The 22,293-nt window shown below is 45.2% G+C and overlaps 1 protein-coding gene across 1 annotated transcript in view; it reads right to left on the reverse strand.

The window, feature by feature from the left end:
- The window catches only part of CDC42EP4 (CDC42 effector protein 4), a 42,372-nt gene extending 34,923 nt beyond the window's left edge, over positions 1-7,449 (reverse strand). Inside the window, exon 1 of the mRNA XM_073560290.1 lies at positions 7,313-7,449. The gene's annotated coding sequence lies outside the window, so the exon portion shown is untranslated. The remainder of the gene's footprint in view (positions 1-7,312) is intronic.
- Positions 7,450-22,293: the final 14,844 nt, after the last annotated feature.

Consider the following 22,293-nt stretch of genomic DNA (forward strand, 5'->3'; position numbering starts at 1 on the left):
CAGACTTTGATGGAATGGTCTGCGGTCGTCATTACGTTTGCAGAGCCCCTGATGTGCCTAAACAATAGAAACCCCCCACAAGTGACCCCATTTTGGAAACTAGACCTCCCAAGTAACTTATCTAGATGCCTGGTGGGCACTTTGGACCCCCAAGTGCTTCACAGAAGTTTATAACGCAGAGACGTGATTAAAAAAATTTTTTTTTTTCCACAAAAATATTTTTTTAGCCCCCAATTTTTTATTTTCCCAAGGGTACCAGGAGAAATTAGACCCCCAAAGTTGTTGTGCAATTTTTCCTGAGTACGCTGATACCCCATATGTTGGGGTAAACCACTGTTTGGGCACACGTCGGGGCTTGGAAGGGAGGAAGCACCGTTTAACTTTTTGAACACAAAATTGGCTGGAATCAATGGTTGCACCATGTCGCGTTTGGTGACCCCCTGATGTGCCTAAACAGTGGAAACCCCTCAATTCTAACTCCAGCCCTAAACCCAACACACCCCTAACCACAGCCCTAACCCCAACACATGCCTAACCCTAATTCCAACCCTAACCATAACATACCCCTAACCCTAATCCCAACCCTAACCATAACCCTAACCACAAGCCTAACCCTAATTCCAACCCTAACCCTCTTTTTAACCCTAACCCTCTTTTCAACCCTAACCCTAGTGGAAAAATAAAAATATTTTCTTTATTTTATTAGTTCTGCCTACCTATGGGGGTGATAATCGGGGGGTTTATTTACTTTTTCTTTCGTTTTGATCACTGTGAGTGATCAAAATGAAAGAATGGAATCTGCAGCCGGTAGATTCCAGCGGGCGCACTGCGCATGCGCCCGCCATTTTCAAAGATGGCGGCGCCCATCATCCGGACCCGAGGGACACCGGGAGGGACGGGGTGACTCAGGAGGTACCGGGGGGGTGAGGGGGGGGATCGGAGGCTGGCGGGGAGCAGAGGGAATGGGAGGGGGGCAGATGATGACAGCGGCGGCAGATCGCCGCTAAAAAGGAAGCACATGCTAAAAAGGAAGAAAAAAATGTTTAGAAAATGGAAAGAGGGAGGCATATCTAAAGAAGAATATAATGCTGTCTGCAGAACCTGCAGGGCACAAATCAGATTAGCTAAAGCTGAAAATGAACTGAGGCTTGCAAGAGATGTCAAAAGCAATAATAAAGGATTTTGGGGATATGTCAAAAGTAAAAGAAAAGTCAAAGATGCTATAGGATTTTTACAGGATGAAAATGATGAAATGGTAAGACAGGATGTTGAGAAGGCTGAACTTTTAAATTCCTATTTTGCATCTGTTTTCTCTCAGAAAGGAAATGCAACATCAACTGTTATTCACTGTCCTATTAAGGGAATAGAAGAATCCAGGATATCTATAAACAGAAAGATAGTGAGGAAACACTTAGCTAACCTAAATGAATTCAAGTCTCCAGGTCCAGATGAATTACACCCCAGAGTACTGAAGGAGATAGCAGAAGAAATTTTTGAACCCCTCTCCATAATCTTTGAAAATTCTTGGAGAACAGGAGAAGTGCCAGAAGACTGGAGAAGAGCAAATGTTGTTCCTATCTTCAAAAAGGGGAAGAAGGTGGACCCAGGCAACTATAGGCCGGTGAGTCTGACTTCTATACCAGGAAAGATCTTTGAACAAATTATTAAACAACATGTATGTCAATACCTGGATAAGAATGAAGTGATTAAACAGAGTCAGCATGGGTTTCTAACTAATAAGTCATGTCAGACTAACTTAATTTCCTTCTATGACGGTATCACTGATTGGGTGGATCAAGGAAATGCTGTAGATATAGTATATCTTGACTTCAGCAAAGCATTTGACAAAGTCTCTCATACAATCCTTATTGAAAAAATGACTAAGTATGGAATGGACAAGGCAACTGTTAGGTGGATTCATAACTGGCTTAGTGATCGGACCCAAAGAGTGGTCGTAAATGGCTGCACATCCAGTTGGAAGAATGTCTCAAGTGGGGTACCACAGGGCTCTGTCCTGGGCCCTGTATTGTTCAACATCTTTATCAACGATTTAGATGAAGGAATTGAGGGTAAACTGATTAAATTTGCTGATGACACAAAGCTAGGAGGGATAGCTAATACTAGAGAAGAGAGAGAGAGGATTCAAAAAGATTTAAATAAACTGGAGAAGTGGGCAGCAACTAACAGAATGGTTTTTAACAGGGAGAAATGCAAAGTACTACATCTGGGCAATAAAAATGAAAAAAGCATATATAGAATGGGAGGAATAGGGCTAAGTGACAGCACATGTGAAAAAGACTTGGGTATACTAATAGATCACAGACTGAATATGAGTCAACAGTGTGATGCAGCAGCAAAAAAGGCAAATGCAATTCTAGGATGTATTAACAGAAGCATACAGTCTAGATCACGTGAAGTCATTATTTCCCTCTACTCCTCTTTGGTCAGACCTCATCTGGAATATTGTGTCCAGTTTTGGGCACCACATTTTAAAAAAGACATCAACAAACTGGAGCAAGTTCAGAAAAGAGCGACCAGAATGGTGACCGGTCTGCAAACCCTGTCTTATGAGGAAAGGTTGCAGGATTTGGGAATGTTTAGTTTGCAAAAGAGAAGACTGAGAGGAGACTTAATAGCTGTCTACAAATATCTAAAGGGCTGTCACATTGTAGAAGGATCAACTTTATTCTCATTTGCACAAGGAAAGACTAGAAGCAATGGGATGAAACTGAATGGGAAGAGACACAGATTAGATATTAGAAAAAACTTTTTGACAGTTAGAGTGATCAATGAGTGGAACAGGCTGCCACGAGAAGTGGTGAGTTCTCCTTCAATGGAAGTCTTCAAACAGAGGCTGGACAGACATCTGACTGGGATGATTTAGCGAATCCTGCTTTGAGCAGGGGGTTGGACCAGATGGCCCAGGAGGTCCCTTCCAACTCTACGATTCTATGATTCTAAGAAGGATCCGGGGTCTACAACCAGGGCAGGTGAAGCTGAGATGGCAAATCTGGCACCTTTTCCCATTGAAGCCAGACCAGGGGATGGAGGGAAGCTGGTGGGAATGAAGACATGGATGGGACAGGGATTGTCCAGAAGCAAGGCAGGAATTGCCAGAAGACAGAGAGAGTTATCAGGAAGAATAGAGGCTACCCGGAAGGCAGGGAAAGTTAGAGAGATGCTCCTCTGCGTACATTATGCATGTGTGATGAATACCCTACTGCTCAGTAAAGTTAAACTGTTGGAATATAGTAATGTCTCTGAGATGTTTGTGAAGCTAGGGAATGCGGAGCCAGAGAGACAGAAGCCGAGGGGACTCTTGACAGTAAGGCTGTGTGCACACGCTGCGTATTTTGCTGCGGTTCCGCAGCGGTTTTGGCCGCTGCGGACCCGCAGCAGTTTTTGCTGCGGTGTACAGTACCATGATTCCCTATGGGAATCAAAAACCGCAATGCAGACAGTGCGGAATTTTCCGCGTGGATTATCTGCGGTTTTCAATCCGCAGAAAGAATTGACATGTCAATTCTTTCTGCGGATTCCCCTGCGGTTTGCCATCTCCTCCATTGAGGAGATGGCAAACCGCAGAGCAATCCGCAGGTAAAACCGCAGGTATTTTGACCTGCGGTTTCACCTGCGGATTTTACAGAATCCGCACATAATCCGCAGCGTGTGCACACAGCCTAACAGTCTTTGCACTGCTGTGCACGCTGCACATACAGCAGAAGGGACTTTGTATTTTATCTGTGGGGCTCCAGGGACCCTGCAGACCATATCTTCACAGTATGCCTACATATCGCCATGTGTCTCCGCTTTCTGTCCGAGTAAGGGCTCATTCAGTGATTTTTCTCATCCAAAAAAAAAAAATGTAGTGTTTTTTTCCCCAGAGACAGTGTCCATTTTTACCCTACGGATTTGGTCCAAGTTTCTTGGATGGGAAACAAACAAACAAAAAATAAGTTTCTCCATCTTTTCCTATTTAGCAGTCCGTGTCTGATGCCCTTTTTCTTTTTTCATGGACCCCTAGACTTGCATTGCCAGTTTTGATCCGATACTCAGATCAATATCAAACATGTCTCATGTGAACAGCTCCATAGACTGTCATAGGTATGAGCGCTATCCAGGATAAACATTAGATAGGACTTATACGAGAAAAACTGACATGTGAATGAAGTCTTGGGCTACGTTCACATGTTCGTTTTTGCTGCGTATTTTTTTTTTTAATGCAAATTGCAGGACAAGCAAAACCTATGAGATTTCAGAAATCTCATGTGCAAATTGCCTCTTCAGAGAGGAAGAGGACTTGCACTCTAGCGCCACCTATTGGAAATAGTAATCTTAAAATCAATATCGGCCCTTTTACGAGCCTTGTCACATGATTTTGGATAAAAGCCAAACCAGGATCTCAATTTGCAGATAGTGTTTTGGGGTGTTGCCCCTCATCAGTGCAAAGTATGAGATCTGATTTAGGTAGATAAGAGACTTAAGACTGGGGTCTAAGGGGTAACCTTTCTCCTTGCGGAGAGTGACAAGCCAGGTCTGGCATGCCAATGTAAGGAGACTTGTATGCATGCCTTATATAAGTCTCTTCACTTTGACAAGCCAGACCTAGAAGCATTACCCCTTGTTTTTTTTTTTGTTTTTTGTAAAACTACTGCATGTCAATTTTTTGGTGTTTTCACCATAGAAATCAAAGATAGAGTACAAAAAAAGAACACAACCATGTATTTTTGCAGATTTTTTTTTTTTTTACTAATCATGTACTGTAGACAAATGACACACATAATCTGCAGCAAAAATAGGAACAAAATCTGCTTTTTGTAAGCAGCTTTTTTTTTTTTTACTGACGAGAGCAGATTTTGCCTGCAGAAAAAGGCAAAAATAAGAAAAAAAAAAAAGCAACATGTGAACATAGCCTTATATACGTCAGGAAATCCTTGCCACTGAAGGGCTCAGGCGATATGTGCACCCATAGCTACGAGTGATCCATATAACGCATTGAGGATTTGAAATGAAGGCGATTCCCCCCCCACATTGGGCCGGGATCACACATGCGAGAAACACGGCCGAGTCTCGCATCTTAATACCCAGCACTCAGATCGGAGCGTGCGGCTACATAGCAATACATGCAGCTGAACGCTCCAGTCCCCGGTGCCGGCGGCAGTGCCGGGTATTACGATCCGAGACTCTGCCCTGTTTCTCGCATGTGTGATCCCGGCCTTAGGGTCATTGATATGGATGATTTACCATGAATATTTCGTAACTGAAAATTCCACTAATCCAGCATTTGATGAGGACATCCTGCTAATCTGTTAAAAATTCCTATCATCTCGTATCCCGTAATATCATAATTATTCCAGCCAATGTACACATTTTTTGGGGACGATCGCCTGATTGCCATAGATGTAAGGAGACCTATAGGAGGAGGTATCTGTACAGCTCCGGATCATGGCTCCTCCGTCCATATGTGCCGTTAAGTGTCATTACAGATTCTGTTTCCTCTCCTCACATCTGTAGTGACAGATGGCCGATTCCCAGATGGGACCTGCTGTAACTGTCGACCACACCGACTAGTTATCATCTAAAAATCATCACCACGGAGAAAGTTCTACATCAGGACCACCAGCAACCATCACCCTCATCATCCCAGATTACCGAATGTGGGGGAGGGATGATTCCTATACTGCGGTTCACCCTGTAGGATCGGACAGGTGGATACATATTGTTTCTTTGCTTTAGTGTATTTGATCAAGACTGGATACAATTGTAGTAAACACTCAGCAGTGAGAAGGCTGTACAACTGGATGGAAACAAGAATGTTTCTGTTCACCGACACCAAGCGGAGCCATTTCCGGCCAAAAAAAAAAAAAATGGGATGATGTAAAAAAAAAAAAGTCATGTCCCCACAATTTCCCAGGGGAGCATGCCTGTCCTATAAGTCTCCTCACTCTGACATGCCAGGCTTGGTCCCCCCCAATCCCCACTAGTGAAGCCTTGGTCATAAATCACAGGCACAGGTATGTGTCCTTGCGGAGGGGCCACAATAACAGTGTATAGGCCCCTCGCACAGTAAGATCCATAATCGGGCATAACTACAGTAAGTGGAGGGGTTGCAGTCACACCCGGGCCCCAAAGGACCATATGCCCCACATGAGGTGACCAATATTTTAAAGCCTACTGATACTTAGGGGCCCTGTTGGTAAGTTTCCAAGCTACACGTTACGCCGCTGGGCACAAGTAATGGACACCTTCCCCTATAAGAGCCGCATCTGCATTTAGGATATGGCTACATGGCACCTTATAAGTGCGCAGTATGGCGCTACTACACTCCAACTAAAGAGAGAATGACCCGTAAGATGCCATGTCTGCGACCCACCCGTTGGCAGACATCGGTGCGACCACTTTCCCAATCATTAATTGCGACCCTTATGATCTTCGCCAGAGTGACACGACAAACACAACTCTGCTACATCTTTTCTTTTGCATAAAAATCCAAACTTTCTACTCTCTAGTCAGAAACTCTGAGACCTGTAGTCCAGGACTCATTCTCTTCAGCCACCCAGCTTTCCTAGAGTCCTGAATGGCAAGTGTGCTTTGTGGAGCTGCCATCCAGAAGTGCACAGAGAGACTTTGACATGCGCTATTACGGCAGCCATATCAGTTGCCACCCAGCTTTCCCAGAACCTGATAATGAGATGAAACCAGAGCATTTATTTTGGTGGGAAATGCAGTTTCTTTCCCGAAGTGCAAGAGTGAAGAATAAACAGACGGATATGTATCTGCGACAGACAGAACTGGTCATTTACCATTTTTTTCCCCATCATTATGCCTAAATGTCTTCCCGATCACAACCCCTAATATCTGTACAAGTCACAACTCTGCTGCCACTCAGAGGACTCGCTGTGAACTTTAACCCCTTCCTACCAGTTACTGGTAACAGCCACAGAGCCTATATGTAAATAGGGTACCTACCACAAAGACCCTCCAAGAGAATGGGCCCAGAGACCACCCCCTTCCCCCAACAATGAGGGGCAGTCATTTGGATGCAGGCCTTTGTGTCCCCTTGAACACACACACAATCCATTGCACAGAGCCTGGATCCAGGCGGTGCCGTACCAGCCAACCGCTCCCCTCGCTGTAACCGCTGCAGCGCTGGCACGACCGGCGTACGCGGTGCCATGCAACCCCTCCACCATCTGTAATTCATAGGGAAATATCACATAGCGCCAACATATGCCACAGCACTGTACAATCCTCCAGGAGGCTGCAAGGAACAAGAGAGGAGAAAGAAGCGTGGACCCCGCAGTGCACTCACCTCCACAAACCCTAATCCTGATCCCAAAACAGAACCCGCGGCAGGAGTGTGACTACAGGGCGCGGGGCCGGACGGAGCAGCTCTGCACAGCTCCCCAGTGGGTGCCTGACTGTGCCAACACTCTCAGAGAGAGCTGCAGCACAATGCAGACCGCTCCTACCCTCCCCAATGCCCCGCCCCTCCAAGGCCGAGCCCCGCCCCTCCAAGGCCGAGCCCAGCCCCTCCAAGGCCGAGCCCAGCCCCTCCAAGGCCGAGCCCCCTTCTGACGAGCGCTGTCTACTGCTCCGCTCTCCACAAAGACAAGCGCAAAGTAACAACTATCGGATCCACACTGATAGGAGTCAATGGCAACACAATCCGCTTTCAAGTTCAGCAGTTTTGAAACAGATTTTTTTGATTATTTTCTGGATCCTTTTAATTGATGATTACTGGACATGTGAACTCTGCCCGATATGCCCTAATGATGCGGTGCAGCGGTACGCAACCTTTTTTGATCCAAGGGTAGAGATGGGTGGACCCGTGGAAGTTCGCCATCTGGTTACCTTGCCAGAACTTCCACCAGAACCCAAACCCCATTCCAAATAATGTATACCCAAACTGCTAAGAAAAGGATAAAAAAAATCCCTCTCCCTTCTCTCCTCTCTGTCTTCTCTCCTCTCTGTCTTCTCTCCTCTCTCCTCTCCCTTCTCTCCTCTCTGTCTTCTCTCCTCTCTGTCTTCTCTCCTCTCTCCTCTCCCTTCTCTCCTCTCTGTCTTCTCTCCTCTCTGTCTTCTCTCCTCTCTCCTCTTCCTTCTCTCCTCTCTGTCTTCTCTCCTCTCTGTCTTCTCTCCTCTCTGTCTACTCTCCTCTTTCTTCTCTCCTCTCTGTCTTCTCTCCTCTCTCCTCTCCCTTCTCTCCTCTCTGTCTTCTCTCCTCTCTGTCTTCTCGCCTCTCTCCTCTTCCTTCTCTCCTCTCTGTCTTCTCTCCTCTCTGTCTTCTCTCCTCTCTCCTCTCCCTTCTCTCCTCTCTGTCTTCTCTCCTCTCTGTCTTCTCTCCTCTCTGTCTACTCTCCTCTTTCTTCTCTCCTCTGTCTTCTCTCCTCTCTCCTCTCCCTTCTCTCCTCTCTGTCTTCTCTCCTCTCTGTCTTCTCGCCTCTCTCCTCTTCCTTCTCTCCTCTCTGTCTTCTCTCCTCTCCCTTCTCTCCTCTCTGTCTTCTCTCCTCTCTGTCTTCTCTCCTCTCTCCTCTCCCTTCTCTCCTCTCTGTCTTCTCTCCTCTCTGTCTTCTCTCCTCTCTCCTCTTCCTTCTCTCCTCTGTCTTCTCTCCTCTCTGTCTTCTCTCCTCTCTGTCTACTCTCCTCTTTCTTCTCTCCTCTCTGTCTTCTCTCCTCTCTCCTCTCCCTTCTCTCTTCTCTGTCTTCTCTCCTCTCTGTCTTCTCGCCTCTCTCCTCTTCCTTCTCTCCTCTCTGTCTTCTCTCCTCTCTGTCTTCTCTCCTCTCTGTCTTCTCTCCTCTCTCCTCTCCCTTCTCTCCTCTCTGTCTTCTCTCCTCTCTGTCTTCTCGCCTCTCTCCTCTTCCTTCTCTCCTCTCTGTCTTCTCTACTCTCTCTTCTCCTTTTCTCTCTCTTCTCTCCTCTCTGTCTTCTCTCTTTTCTCGCCTCTCTTCTATCCTCTCTCTTCTCTCCTCTCCTCTTCTTTTCTCTCCTCTCTCCTTTTTCCTCTCTCATCTCTTCTCTCCCTTCTCTCCTCTCTTTCTTCTCTCCTCTCTGTCTACTCTCCTCTTTCTTCTCTCCTCTCTGTCTACTCTCCTCTTTCTTCTCTCCTCTCTGTCAACTCTCCTCTTTCTTCTCTCTTCTTTTCTTTCTCTTCTCTTCTTTTCTCTCCTCTCTCTTCTCCTCTCATCTCTTCTTTTTTCTGTTTGTCTCCTTTTGCTCTCTATCCTTTTTCTCTCTCATCTCTTCTCTTTGGACTTATCCTGAACACTGCACCGGACTTCTGTTGGAGTTCACCATCTCTATTACGGGGGTATTGCCTACTGTGACATTGGTGGCATCAATATTGGAAGTATACACCTCCAAAAATCAGCATTCTCCTGCTACTGTCACACTGAGTTTTTTCATGAGGATTTAGAAATAGATTCTGCTCCTAAGTCCACATCAAATACTGTTTAAGTTTTAATGGGAAAAGCCTCTTTAGCTCACACAGTGCTGTTTTTTTCCCACATTATTTTGAACATTTCACAGTAAAACTAATAGAAATATTTACAGAGAGTATTTGAAGCATTTTTTAATGTGGATTTGCTGTAAAATCAGCTTCTAAATCCTCATGAAAAAGCCCAAAGAGGAAGAGGTGATGCCTGCACATGGCTCTACAGTAGATCATGGTTTTTTTTTGCTTACGGATAAAGAAATGGCTGAAATTGATTTTTTTTTAAACAATTTAGTAGAAGATAATGCCTTGGGGAAGGGAAGGGTCACATGCAGCATGTAGACCGGAAATGTAAGTGCACACGTACTTTTTTGCCCTGCGGATTTTTCCGCGCAGAATTGAAGAAATCCACAGGTCAAATGACCTGCATTTTTCCTGTAGATTCCTTCCTGTTTTTTTGCGGTTTTCTTGCGGTTTTTGTGCGGTTTTCCCATGCGGATTTCCCCCTGTGGATTTGGAGAATGGAGCAGGTGGAAAACCGCACAAAAGAAGTGACATGCTGCATATTTTGAACCACAAGAAAACCGCGCGGAAAAATCCGCAGCGTCTGCACAGCGTTTTTTTTTTCTTTTGATTAACATGCTACTGTACATCACAATGCGGATATGCAGCGTTTCTGTGCGGTAAAATCCGCTGCAGATCCGCTGGAAATCTGCATCATGTGCACATGGCCTAAAGGGGATTTCCACTCTCATCACTAGGATATACCATCACTTTATGATTCCCACGATACTCAGAATAGGAGAGGATGCATCAATGTGCACGGAACTGCTGCCAATTTCCCCCCTCTCCTAAGTGGTCTCTGCTGACCATAAAGTGATGGCATGTCATAGTAATATGCTATGACTATGTGAGATGCGAAAACCATTTTTCGGATTACAGATCTTCAGCGCCATTGTTCTCGGCAGCACAAATCCTGAATCCATAGGACAATGTGCTGCCAAGAAAGATGATCTTTTGTGCAGCGCATAAGATCATTTCAATGGAAGAACGAGCGTTTTGCACATTGTTTAGACTGCAAGACAATCGGGATCGAGCGTTCCTAGTTCACGATACTGTCCTGTGTAAATGGACCTTTTATCGCAGATGACCTACAATATCGCGTGACGATCTTCTGCTGAGATCACTTGTGCTGCCAAATCTTTCCTAGAGCGCATTACTGAGACATCGCTGAGAGCCCAACCGTCTCTGTGGATGACGCCGGAGTCTCATGTGTTTAGACCAAATGAATTAATAATAATCATTCCGCCAGCTCCGGATTTTTCCAATAGTCATGCTTTAGAAATTTCTGAAGCTGCAGTCTGTAATTAGCAGAAATAACTATTATTAATGTCAGGGAGGCACAATAATCCTTTTTATAGGACTTAGCAGTGTACTTTGTGCCGTAAAGGAGGACGCCAGACGTGCTGGCAATATAGCCGGCGTATCAAGGAAATGTAATAATGGGGGTCTATTCTGTTCTCCCACCAGGATGAGTGACCCAATATGCAGAATTAAGACTGAGAGAGGAACTGACTACATCAAATGACTGTACAGGGCTCGTGCTTCTCAGAAACAGAGTGGAAGGAATGCAGGCAGATTTCAGCTCTGAAGGCTTGGCAATTGCCAGCTGTCTCCTGGGGGCCAAAACCAAGTGTAGACAACTGCTTAAGATGCCAATACCAGAGTGGGATTTAATTGAGGCTCCTTATGACCAAACTGCTAACAATGCTGGGTGCTAATGAGCAAATCCCATTAGTATACTAGGCGCGACTAAATGGACAAAGGGGCAAATTCAAAAAACCCTGCCTCAGATGCCAAGAGAGCTTGTACTACTCCTATCATCCCGTTTACAGAGGAGGGGACCCTGTAGTTACAAATAATCATACACTGATATCCTTGTATGCTTATTATAGGGTGTTCTGGGACATTAGAACCGATGGTCTCTTTTTAGGATCTTTTTCGGTCCCCTCCATGACACCGCTCTGTACTTTTTGTACTGGTTATGTCTGGTATTGAAGCAGAGTCCCATTCACTTGATTGAGACCGAACAGCAGTGAGCTGCACTACCAGACACAACCAGTACAACTTGTGTGGCGCTATTCCTGACAAACCATGAAAGGAAGGAAGTGATTGCTAGTTCTCCACAGTGAAGGGTAACTGGCTGGCAATCTACCAATCCTAAAGATAGACATTCAATATCAAAGTGAAGAAAACCCCCTTTAATATACACTCACTGGCCACTTTATTAGGTACACCATGCTAGTAACGGGTTGGACCCCCTTTTGCCTTCAGAACTGCCTCAATTCTTCGTGGCAGAGATTCAACAAGGTGCTGGAAGCATTCCTCAGAGATTTTGGACCATATTGACATGATGGCATCACACAGTTGGCGCAGATTTGTCGGCTGCACATCCCTGATGCGAATCTCCCGTTCCACCACATCCCAAAGATGCTCTATTGGATTGAGATCTGGTGACTGAGGAGGCCATTTGAGTACAGTGAACTCATTGTCATGTTCAAGAAACCAATCTGAGATGATTCGAGCTTTATGACATGGCGCATTATCCTGCTGAAAGTAGCCATCAGATGCCTGTTCTTAGCTGAGAGGAGTGGTACCCAGTGTGGTCTTCTGCTGCTGTAGCCCATCTGCCTCAAAGTTCGACGCACTGTGCGTTCAGAGATGCTCTTCTGCCTACCTTGGTTGTAACGGGTGGCAATTTGAGTCACTGTTGCCTTTCTATCAGCTCGAACCAGTCTGCCCATTCTCCTCTGACCTCTGGCATCAACAAGGCATTTCCGGCCACAGAACTGCCGCTCACTGGATTTTTTTTCTTTTTCGGACCATTCTCTGTAAACCCTAGAGATGGTTGTGCGTGAAAATCCCAGTAGATCAGCAGTTTCTGAAATTCTCAGACCAGCCCTTCTGGCACCAACAATCATGCCACGTTCAAAGGCACTCAAATCACCTTTCTTCCCCATACTGATGCTCGGTTTGAACTGCAGGAGATTGTCTTGACCATGTCTACATGCCTAAATGCACTGAGTTGCCGCCATGTGATTGGCTGATTAGAAATTAAGTCTTAACACACAGTTGGACAGGTGTACCTAATAAAGTGGCCAGTGAGTGTAGCTCCAGGTGTTTTTTTTCTTACAGGAAGTGGTATAGATGCTGATTTCCTAATGTCCTGTCCACGACTTGGGAATCATACAGTATTGTATTACCATTGTGTTGTTGCTGTTACATGCTGCCATGGGATAAGATGGCGTGTTAGAAGTTTGTCTTGTCTCTCTCCCTGTAGCCTAGCTCTGATGTAAGTAATCCCTCCCTTCTTTCCCAGTTAGTGGTTGTCAGCCATCTTTCTAGGTTCATCTCTGTACATCTCTGGCTCAGCATTATCTTTTTACCTACTGTTGTTACTATATTGGGGATAAAGCAAAAATTCAGCTTGAGAATAAACTTCTTCTGGAATCTTCAGACATGCCTCTGCAGTCAAGTCAAGCTATCCGATGAAGATTCTTGGTGTGCGTACTGGTTCCATACAGACATCCATAGTAATGCTGTCTCCAGTCCCTGACTTACATTCTAGTTATAGTCAAAATACCTAGTATGTTCAGGAAACATTTAGGGGAATATTGTTTATGCAAACGAGAACTTGACTCCTGCATGGGAGTAATTTCATGATTTACACATATAAAAGCAAATATGTACAGGTCAAACAAGTAGACTGCAGATTAATCACTGTTCTTACTACTTTGTAAAAGAGATCATAAGCCCCGCTTATTAAAATCAAGGACAGGCATATAAAACAAGAACTCCGGCAAAGTTTTTTAAGGGGTGCACCCCGGCCCCTTTATTTGTGCTCAATTTGATAAGAGGCATGTGTCATCTCTGAAGAGGAATCAGTGTCCTGTTACACTGTGACGGCACCCCAGATGTGCAGAGGAGGGATGAGGGCTCTCACATGACCAGTTTACAGATCATATGGTTAAGAAATATTAAAGAATTTTTAGTAGAAAGCAGAGCGCTTAATTTGGCGACCGGTTAGTAGCACATCTGTGAATCATACAATGTAATGCTGCATTTCTCCTGTGGGGGCGCTGCAGTGCTGCTAGATTACAGCTCATCAACCAGGGGTCAACCAGTTTCCAGGGACCATTCTAACACAAAAATAAATTGAAAAACTAAGCTATAAAGATATATTTGGAAATTAATTAGGGCAGAATTATGGACCTGTGTTCTAGGATAGACATAGTCTGTCTATATAGACATTTAAGGGGTAATTCAGCTCCATTCTCTTCCATTTCAGCAGGTGATGGGGGCTGGAGATGTCATGTCTACAGATATCTCTGTACCACGCTCACTCTTGTCTGATTTTAATGAGTAAGACTTAGTTCACACATCAGTATTGCTATGCCAAAACTAGGAGAGTCTCAAAAACACAGAACAGGGGTCAATTTTTTTCTGGTTTTGGTATACAAACACTGATACAAAATACTGACGTGTGCATAAGCCCTAATTCAGGAGCAGGACATCTGTTGCTCGCACACTCAAGTCTGCCACCGGGACGTCGCCCCCTCCTGAGACAGAAGTGAGAAGAGACGAATGTTAGTTTTCAACTGACTTTTCCCCCAATTTCGTGGAGGTTAGAAACCATTGACAGCTCCCCTTATAATTGGGACAACTATAGGATTAGGCAAGAAAAAATTAGAGAAAAATTTCAGCAGGACCCTCTAATCTCTTCTCACAAATGGTGTTGGGGGAAAGAAGGATTGGGCATGTTGGATTTCAGTGCTCAATCCTTTTGTTGTCAGGCCAAATCAGCCACCTCCAGAGATGTCTGGCAGCAACTTGCTTTGCCTGGAGTGGAGTAGAATACGTGAAAGTTCTGCTAAACTGAGCGTGCGTATGGGGGATGGGACGCCTATCGGAGGTGTATACGCACCTTAACGCTCGGTCTGACGTGTTTTTGAGATCCACAACAAGCAATTAGTAAATTCCACCATTGACATTAGTAAACACCTATACTCCGTACACAGTCGTATGGGCGGGAAGGGATTGAGACACATGCACGATATCATTATTTCCTCATTAGAAATGACTTGACACTTGTCACAAGGCTGAGCCGTGGACTCATGTATTTAGCACTATTTCTCAGGGAGTGGAGGGAAGTTAATCCAGAGCTTACACCAAATATTACAACATACAATGACAAGCAACCAGCGAGAGATGACACAAAACACCGGAGCTCATTCTCTGAAGAGTTCTGCAAGACGAGGAATAGTCGTCACCCAAGGAGGGAAAGACGGAGATTGTACAAGTGGTCTGTCCATAACATCACACCCCAACATGGACCCCAATTGAACTTAGGATAGATATTAGTCCACAATGGTTTTCTGCAATTTAGGATCTTCTCAGAGTAGCTCCAAATGATAGTCGCACCATTCTTTGTAGTCACTCATTGGGACAATGTTGAGTTCTCTTGACAAAAATTCTCTTAGGGTGAGATGTCCATGTATGAGTCCAGTCATATGGCATACCTCCCAACAGAAAGAGGGATAAAGGCAGCAGCACATTTTAGGCCATGCCCCGACCGCACTGCTGATCACACTGACTGGTACTGAGGGCACAGTGGCTGGCATTATGGGCACAGTAGCTGGTACTGTGGGCACACTGACAGGTACTGAGGAAAAGAAAGAAAACAGAGAGATACAAAAAAGAAAACAGAGAAAGAAAGGAGAGCAAGAGAGAAAAAAGGACAGAGAGAAAGAAGAAAGAACAGAGAGAGAAAGAAAGAGCGGAAAGAAAGAACAGAGAGCAAAAGAAAGAACAGAGAGATAAAGAAAGAGGGGAAAGAAAGAAGGAACAGAGAGCGAAAGAAAGAATAGAGAGAGAAAAAGAAAGGGGAAAGAATGAAAGAAGCAACAGAGAGAAAGAAAGAGGGTAATGAAAGAAAGAACACAGAAAGAAAGAGGGGACAGAAAAAAGAACAGAGAGAAAGAAAGAAAGAAAGAAAGGGGGAAAGAAAGAACAGAGAGAACAGATAAAAATACAGAACAGAGAGAGAAAGAGAAAGGAAGAACAGAGAGAGAGAAAGAAAGAGGAGAAAGAGAAAGGAAGAACAGAGAGAGAGAACAGAGAGAGGGAAAGAAAGAAAGAGAAAGAGAGGAAAGAAAAAAAATCAGAGAGATAAAGAAAGAACAGAGAAAGAAAGAAAGAAAGAGGGGACAGAAAAACAACAGAGGGAGAGTGAAAGAAAGAAGCAAAGAAAGGAAGAAAACTCAGAGAAAGAAAGATGGGAAAGAAATAGAAAGAAAGAGGGGAAAGAAAGAACAGAGAAAAAGAAAGAAAGAGAAAGAAAGAACACAGAGAGGAAGAAAGAGGGGAAAGAAAAAAAGAACAGAGAGAGTAATAAGGAACAAAGAGAAAAGAACTGAGAGAGAGAAAGAAAGAAAGAGGGGAAAGAAAGAACAGAGAGAGAGAACAGATAGAAAGAAAGAACAGAGAGAGAATGAAAGAGGGGACAGAAAAAAAAGAACAGAGGGAGAGTGAAAGAAAGAGGGGAAAGAAAGAAAGAACAGAGAGAGAAAGAAAGGGGAAAGAAAGAATAGAGAGAAAGAAAGAACAGAGAGAGAAAGAAAGAAAGAGGAGAAAGAAAGAAAGAACAGAGCGATAGAGCAAAAGAAAGAGGGGAAAGAAAGAAAGAACGGAGAGAGAAAGAAAGAACAGAGAGAGAAAGAAAGAAAGAGGGGAAGAAAGAAAGAAAGAGGGGAAAGAAAGAAAGAGAGAACAGATAAAAATACAGAACAGAGAGAGAAAGAGAAAGGAAGAACAGAGAGAGAGAGAAAGAAAGAGGAGAAAGAGAAAGGAAGAACAGAGAGAGGGAAAGAAAGAAAGAGAAAGAAAGAGGGGAAAGAAAAAAGATCAGAGAGATAAAGAAAGAACAGAGAAAGAAAGAAAGAGGGGACAGAAAAAAACAGAGGGAGAGTGAAAGAAAGAAGCAAAGAAAGAAAGAAAACTGAGAGAAAGAAAGGGGAAAGAAATAGAAAGAAAGAAAGAAAGAAAGAGGGGAAAGAAAGAACAGAGAAAAAGAAAGAAAGAGAAAGAAAGAACACAGAGAGGAAGAAAGAGGGAACAGAAAAAAAGAACAGAGAGAGTAAGAAAGAACAAAGAGAAAAGAAGAACAGAGAAAGAGAAAGAAAGAGGGGAAAGAAAGAACAGAGAGAGAGAACAGATAGAAAGAAAGAACTGAGAGAGAATGAAAGAGGGGACAGAAAAAAAGAACAGAGGGAGAGTGAAAGAAAGAAAGAAAGAAAGAAAGAAAGAGGGGAAAGAAAGAAAGAACAGAGAGAGAAAGAAAAGGGAAAGAAAGAATAGAGAGAAAGAAAGAACAGAGAGAAAGAAAGAGGAGAAAGAAAGAACAGAGAGAGAGAAAGAAAGAGGGGAAAGAAAGAAATAACAGAGACAGAGAAAGAAGAGAGAGAGAAAGAAAGAAGTAAAGAAAGAAAGATAGAGGGGAAAGGGAGAAAAAGGGGAAAGAAAGAATAGAGAGAAAGAAAGAGGGGAAAGAAAGAACAGAACGATAGAAAGAAAGAGGGGAAAGAAAGAACAGAGAGACAGAAAGAAGTAAAGAAAGAGAACAGAGAGAAGGAAAGAAAGAGGGGTAAGAAAGAACAGAGAGAGAAAGAAAACAGAAAGATTAGAGAGAGAAAGAACAGAGGGAGAGAGAAAAAGAGAGGGAAAGAAAGAGCAGAGAGAAACAGAGAGAGAAAGAACATAGAAAGAAAGAAACAGAGAAAGAGAAGGAAAGAACAGAGAAAGAAACAGAGAAAGAAAGAAAGAAAGAAAGAAAGAAAGAAAGAAAGATAGCCCGGCTCCCATTGTAATGTCCACCTGAGCCTCCCGCTGCAGGACATATCATGATCCGCTCACATGGCCAGCATCCCTGATTCCAAGGTGATCCCGCTGTCCGCGCTGTTGGAGGAGGACATGGTGATGGATCTGAAGCATTCCCTGAAGTGCCTCCATGGTTCTGTCACAATCTCCTCATGAAATTACTTCATTTCTGGTCAGCTTCCAGCACATCACTTCCAGTGGAAGGTCATGTGCAAGTTTTAAAGTGCTCCTCAGGACTCCTCCGTGTACTCCTGTGTCTGCGGGAAAAGCCCGCTTTGTATGCCTCGTACACACTTGGCTCCGCTCCGTACATCCTGTACACACATAGCTCCACTCCGCACACACACGGCTCTGCTCCGCACACCCCATACACACGCGGCTCCGCTCCGTACACCAAGTACACACACTCCGCTCCGCACACCTCGTACACACACGGCTCCGCTCTGTATACCTCATACACACGTGGCTCCGTACACCTCGTACACAGGCGGCTCCGCTCTGTACATCTCATATACATCTCGTTACTCAGACGCGTCCGCTCTTCGCCAGTCGTTACACTGGCTGCCAATTCATTACAGGGTACAATTCAAAGTACTTGTTCTCACCCACAAAGCTCTCCACAGTGCGGCACCCCCTTACATCTCCTCCCTCATTTCTGTCTATCGGCCTAACCGACCGCTGCGCTCTGCAAATGACTTTCGACTAACCTCTGCCCTAATCCGTACCTCCCACTCCCGACTCCAAGACTTCTCCCGTGCTGCGCCAATCCTCTGGAATGCTCTACCCCAAGATATTAGGACCATCCACAATTTGCATAGTTTTAGGCGCTCGCTCAAAACACATTTGTTCAGAGCGGCCTATCACATTCAGTAATCAAAGTCATGTTTGTGTGTGTGTAGCCCATTCACTATCTCCATCAGGGACCCCCTGAAGATGGCTGGACCGTCATTGTAAATACATCATTGTAAATACAAACCTGTGCTTTGTATCTCCCCCACCTCATTGTAGATTGTAAGCTCCCACGAGCAGGGTCGTCTTATTTCGCTTTAATTATTGTATTGTTAACGTTGTTACTTATGACTGTTGTGTTTGAAACTGTTCAACTGTAAAGCGCTGCGGAATATGTTGGCGCTATATAAATAAAGATTATTATTATTATTATTATTATATACACACACGGCTCCGCCCCATACACCTCATACACACACGGCTCCGCTCCGTACCCCTCGTACACACACGGCTCCGCCCCGTACACCTCATACACACACGGCTACGCTCCATACACCTCGTACACACACGGCTCTGCTCCGTACACCTCATACACACACGGCTCTGCTCTGTACACCTTATACACACACACGGCTCCGCTCCGTACACCACGTACACACACAGCTCTGCTCCGTACACCTCCACCTCGTACACACACGGCTCTGCTCGGTACACCTCATACACACGTGGCTCCGCTCCGTACACCACGTACACACACGGCTCTGCTCCGTACACCTCGTACACACACGGCTTTGCTCCGTACACCTCCTACACGCGTGGCTCCGCTCTGTACATCTCATACATACACACGGCTCCGCTCCGTACACCTCGTACACACACGGCTCTGCTCCGTACACCTCATACACACACACACACGGCTCCGCTCCGTACACCTCATACACACACACGGCTCCTCTCTGTACACCACGTACACACACGGCTCTGCTCCGTACACCTCGTACACACACGGCTCTGCTCCGTACACCTCATACACACACACACGGCTCCGCTCCGTACACCTCATACACACACACGGCTCCTCTCCGTACACCACGTACACACACGGCTCTGCTCCGTACACCTCGTACACACGTGGCTCCGCTCCGTACACTTCATACACACGTGGCTCCGCTCCGTACACCTCATACACACACGGCTTTGCTCTATACACCTCGTACACACACAGCTCTGCTTCATCCACCCTTTAAACCCCTCCTGACCCCACACAGAAGCTGCACCTCATCCAGCACCATGACAACCAGCACAGCAGAGTCCTGCATACACTGAGGGCTGTGCAAACAGGACCTGTGATGAGGTGACCTGTGACCTTATCACAGATCCTGTTTGCACAGAGAATCCCAGCGACGTCATTGCTGGGATTCATGAGTGAGGGGCTGCGGTGGCCAGTGGGTCTCAGGGAGGGCGAGGATGGGGTCGGTGCATGGGGGGGGCGTGGCGGCTTAGTGCAGTGCGGGAAAAATAGCGTCCCGGGCTGGATACAGGTGGGGGGGGGGGTCAAAAACGGGACTGTCCCGCGAGAATCGAGATGGTTGAGAGCTATAATACGGTAATACAGACATAGGACCACCCATTTGACTCCTGAGTATAGAATAATCAGGCATGTTACAGATTGCATCTCCTGCCATACAAAAAGACTTGATATTGTGCAGCTGCATATATAAGCAATCCAAAGAACAAACAGGACAAACTCTACTGATGAAGGGGACCTATCACTAGGTCAAAAGTGTCCAGTTTTTTCTCTCATTCCATTCCCGGTTATCCCCTGAGTATTCCGTATTTCTTGGCTTAAATTCGTCATATGGTTCCACACATATAAATACTTTTATCTAATGCTGCTTTCTAAGGTATTTACCAAAGGGGGTGGTGCTTATGTAAGGGGGTGAGATAGATTTACCGCCTTGCTCCACTCCCTCCCGTTGTTCTTAAATGTGTTATTAGTTATTATGTCCTTTATTGATTTTGGGTGGTATTGTTATCATTGTATGTCCTGTTATGTAATATCGAGTATTGTATTTATGTTTATTAGGTAGTGAAAGTCTATTGCACTCTTCGGACAATAGAGGGGGCATTATAGTGTTTGTAGTTCTTTATAACTAAGGGTAACTGTAGTACTTGCAGGAACCACTAGATGGGGGGCATACTAGGGTGCACTGTTGGTGTAGTTCATAGTAAGGTTGTAGGGGGTTAATGTAGGAGGGGCTGCCGGGTGGTAAACTGCAAGTCTTAGGGAAGTTTAGTCAGACAGGGCCAGGGTGCACGAAGTGTCCACATGGGCTATAGGCCCGGACGGCTCAGCAGCCACGCAACTGGGCATCATTGAGTGGGCCAGTACAGAAGAAAGATGTGGTGACTTAGCACCATCTTGAGTTGTGCTCACGGTGTTCTTTCTATACATGACTACAGTCCTGGCTTCCCCTTAATCATAATGGGTAAATTATGCAGAGTAGCCTAAAGACACACCCCAGAGGATCCTAAGGACCATGCTCCCTTGGTAAAGAGCTAAAAAATGATAACAAAATAAAAATGGTCATATCACTGGAACATTATGGGGGATTTTAAAATAGCAGAAAATGGATTACTCAGGGAATCAGTGGGAATAAAATAAAAGGGAAAACTGCCCACTTTTGACAGGTCCTCTTTAACTGATGAGCATTATATCGCACACCTTGTGAAGTTGACGTGTTCTTCAGTACATGGCTGATTCATGGAAGTTATTATTCTATGGCGAAATAAAGTCAAACGACTAAGAAATGAAAGCAAGAAGTCTTATTGCTGGGGGACTTTAGAGGAGATGATTCACTATAATGGACGTGATGTCACAATCTTGTACTACACTTGGAGGATGTGAGAGGGAAGTCCCAGATGATACGGTTTCAGTTTTGGATGGGATTCCTTCTTAGGCCGGAGCCACACAAGCGATTAAATCGGACAAATGCAATGCGATAAAAAATCGCATTGCATTCGTCCCAATGTTAATCTATGTTGCTGCTCCCATCATCCGTTTTTTTATCGGATCCGTTCCTCGGATTGAGACAATCGCAGCATGCTGCGATTGTCACCGATTTTCGGATCGGATTCGCCAATGCAAGTCTATGGACGCGATTAAAAATCGCATTGAAAATGCACCACACGTGTGACTTGCGATTAAATCGCAAGACTTCTCCAGGTCAACAGGAAAGAGCATCAGGCATTGGTATTGGATGTCAATTTGATGCTTAGATGCGAATAAAATCGGTTCATCGCCGGAAAATGGGATGACAGACGGATCCCTGGACAAGAATTCTTTGTGCGATTTCGTACCGTTAAAATGGGACCGATTTTTTTAATGGTTGTGTGTGACTCCAGCCTTACTCTTAGTATTCCAAGCGCCTGGACTGATCTGCTAATTCTTAGATAATTTGGAGGGGATAGAACATGTTGTGTCTCTATATCGAAAGCTCTCCTTCATGTTTTCTCTTCATGCCATGGACACCACCTGGCAGATTACCATATCTGCCTCTAAGCAGACTTGTAGGATTTCTCTAGCCCCTTTATGTATTTGGGAAGCTCCTTGACACCTGTGAAGCTCCTGGGCTTCAGTGTAAGGCTGAGTTCACACGTGGCGTTTTTTTTGCGTTTCCGCGGCGGTTTTAACCGCGCGATTTTGCCGCGAAAAATAAGCATCCCATGCATTCCTATGGGATTCCGCAATGCTGTGCTAATGCTGCGGTTTTCACCGCGGCGGAATCGCTTCTCGGTAAAAAACGCAGCATGCTCATTAATTTGCGGAATCGCCGCGATCCCGCACCCATAGGAATGCATTGTTCCGCTTACTTTCCGCATGTGGCTGTGCACACCATGCGGAAAGTAAGCAGAACAATTGCGGATGGTACCCACGGTCCGGAGGAGAGGAGACTGTCCTCTGGGCTTTGGGTACCATATCCCTGTAAAAAATAGAATTTAAAATAAAAAATATTGTTATTCTCACCTTCCGGCGTCCCGCGCAGCATTCCCTCCTCTCTCCACGCTCCTGTTCCCAGTAGTCCTTTGTAAAAATGCCCGCGATGGCGTCCGTTCTCGCGGGATCGCGAAGTCTCGCGGTCATTCGCGAGACGTCATCGCGAATGACCGCAAGACATCGCGATCCCGCGAGAAC

The sequence above is a fragment of the Dendrobates tinctorius genome, unplaced genomic scaffold, assembly GCF_039654945.1.
Source record: "Dendrobates tinctorius isolate UK_male_01 unplaced genomic scaffold, ASM3965494v1 ptg000014l, whole genome shotgun sequence".
NCBI lineage: Eukaryota > Metazoa > Chordata > Amphibia > Anura > Dendrobatidae > Dendrobates > Dendrobates tinctorius.